Raw genomic sequence first — 3,222 nt, 5'->3', positions numbered from 1 at the left:
GTTCCCGGCTTTCACAAGCGTTTGCTTAGCAAGTCATATGCACTCCTTAGTGATATTCAATTTGGTAGGATTCATGAATTACATACTATTTTCACCCTATATGTTCACATGTATTCTTGGAGGATAGATTCACTCTTGACCAAGTAGGTAGAGGATTTTACATTAGTTGCATGCATCCACTTAGGTAGTTTTCATTTCATAAACCCTTTCTCATCATGATCTTTGGTCTTTTTATTTTAAGCATGAGGACATGCTTGGTTTAAGTGTGGGGAGATTTGATAAACCCCAATTTTGTGGTTTATCTTGTACTTATTTCAAGAAATGCATGGTTTTGTGTTCACTTCCCAATATTGCTTCATGAGGGAAAACATGCTTATTTTGCCTTAAAATTGCCATATTTTAATCATTTTCTATTGCCATTCAATGCCGTGATATATTTGTTGAGTAATTTTAGGAGTTATAGGGTAGGAATGACTTAGAAGAGAGGGAGAAAGCATGTACAAAAAGGGAGGAACATGAAGAATTGAGATCTTGGAAAAAGCAGCATCGGCGCGCCCACACACTCCACGCGCACGCTTGGATGAGGTTGGCTGGAAGCGGCGTGATAAACTCCGATTTTGTGGTTTATCTTTTGCTTAATTTGGGGGATTTTATCACATTTTATCACATTTATTCAATGAAATAGCATGGTTTTGCAATTCTCCCCCGATTTGTGCTTAAATGTGGAAACATGCTTTTTAGGCCTTAAAATAGCTAAATTTAACTCACTTTAATTCTATTCGATGCCTTGATATGTTTGTTGAGTGATTTTATGTTCATAAGGCAAGTATTGGATGGAAGAAGTGAGGAGAAAAGCATGTAAAGTGGGAGAACTCTTGAAGAAATGAAGGAACCGTAAAGCTGTCAAGCCTGACCTTCTGGCACTCAATCAACCATAAGTTGAGCTACAAAGGTCCAAATGAGGCAGTTCCAGTTGTGTTGAAAAATTAACATCCGGAGATTCCAAATGATATAAAATTTGCCATATGTTACTTTGCGTTCAGGGGCGCGCACGCGCCATGTACGCGTGCGCGCCGATGCTGTCTGTGGCCCACTAAAGTGAAATCACCCCCAGCGATTTTTGAAGCACTTTGGGCCCAACCCAACTCATTTCTGATGCTATTGAACCCAAGGATTGAGGGGGAATAAACCAAGTAGTCATAGTTTAGTTTTCATGATGTTTTAGGGTAGAATTCTAGAGAGAGAAGCTCTCTCCTCTCTCTAGATTTAGGATAGAAATTAGGATAAAGTTAGGGTAATCTCTCTCAAATTTCTCTTTCAATTCTTGTTTTGATTTCAATTCTATCTATATTTTAGTGTTCTATTCTCTTAATCTTCTTAGTTTCTGTTGATCATTTCCTTTATTTTGTTGCTTTTATGTTCATGAACCTTGTTGGATCTCAATTTTCTTTAATGCAATGTTTATGTTTCCATGTTCTTTTATGTTGATCTTAGTTACTATTATTGATCTCTTGCTTATGTTGGTTATGGGTTCCTTTAATTCTTGCATTTTATGATGTTTACTTTTCTTGCACTCTAAGTGTTTGATATACTGTTTCCTTTAGTTCTTGAGTAGTTTTTTTTACTCTTGGCCTAGGCTAAGGGAATTAGGTGACCTTGAGTCATTAGGTCTCAATGATTTGGTGATTTGAGAATCCTTGGTGATCAATTTGATACTCATTGATGCCAACCCACTACTAATCTAATTAGTAGGTAGGTTGGGACTTATGGGTTGATGTGATCAAGCCTATTTGACGTACTTCAAGCCTAGGAGTAGATATTACGTACTTAAGGCTTTTGGAAGTAGACTTAATATGCTGGCCTCTCATAATTATCAATATATGGTTTGTAGACAAGGATGGTGATCTCAATTACCTATGTTTAGCCAAGAGTACTTTTCTCTTTATTTTATTAGTTCTTGTCATTTTACCTTCTTGTCATTTAATTTTTCTTGCCATTTACTTTCTTGCAAAAATATAAAACCAACCCCCTTACCCCCTTTATAGCAAATAATTGACCACTTCATTGCAATTCCTTGTGAGATGACCCGGAGTCTAAATGCTCCGGTTAATTCTTATTTGGGGTTTGTACATGTGAAAAAACCATAATTTAATTTGGTGTGAGAGTTGTTCGTTGGTTTGGAGCTATGCTTACAACAAAATTCTTCTTTCTATAAGAGAAATTCCTAACCGACAACAATTCTTGCCATCAAATTAATGGCGCCGTTGCCGGGGAGTTGCAATGGTGTTATATTGTTGGCTATTGTGAATATTGTGAATATGTTTGCTTTTTGCTTATTAGTTAGTTTTTGTTAGCTTTAGGACTTTTTTGCTTATTTTTGTTAGTTTTTGTTTCTCTTTGCTACTATGAATTCTCATCCTCACTTTGGCTATGAGTTTGGCTCAAATTATGTTGTAGGAAATGGGAGCTACAATGAGCATGTGCATCAAGGATGGAACAATCGAAGATGGGAGGAGCCTCAAGGGATTGATCAACCTTCTTGGCAACAACCCCCTCTGGTTTCTTATGGGTATAATTATAATCCTAATGCATATCAATCTAATGGATGTGGTCACCCTTATTGTAATTGTCAACAACCACCACCACATGCCTATGAACCACCCCCTCAACATGACTTTGAACCACCTTACTCACAAGCCCCTTACCACCAATCACCTCCATATGATCCTAATCCTTATCCACCATACCAACCACCTTATAAACCATATGAACCATACATAGAACCACCACAATTCCAACACAACTACTCTCAAGAACCACCTCAATATACACCAACTCCATACCCTTACCAAAATGAACCACCTTCCAACTGTAATACCTTCCCCTCAAACAATAAACCCTCTCTTCCACCACCACCCTCCGATGAAGCCTCCATGTTGGAATTGAGAGATCTTGAATCTCATATCTTAAGTCGACAAGAGGAGGATGAAAAGAAGTTTAAAGAGCTAGGAGCCAAGATGGTTACCCTAGTGGAAGCCGTTAGCAATATGGCCTCCTCCCGACTAAGCCTAAGCAACCAAGGCACTCCCATTGACGAATATGGAGAAGCAATTAAGGAGCCTAGTGAGAAAGTGAGTTTAGAGCTTCAAGGTGAAGAAGAAGAGTTGAAGCAAGGAGTGCAACAAGAGGAGGAAGTTAAGATAATTGAGCCGGAAGAAGTGG

Source organism: Arachis ipaensis, chromosome B10 (assembly GCF_059453495.1).
Source record: "Arachis ipaensis isolate K30076 ecotype BB chromosome B10, ASM5945349v1, whole genome shotgun sequence".
Taxonomy (NCBI): Eukaryota; Viridiplantae; Streptophyta; class Magnoliopsida; order Fabales; family Fabaceae; genus Arachis; species Arachis ipaensis.
This window is presented reverse-complemented; position numbering follows the sequence as displayed.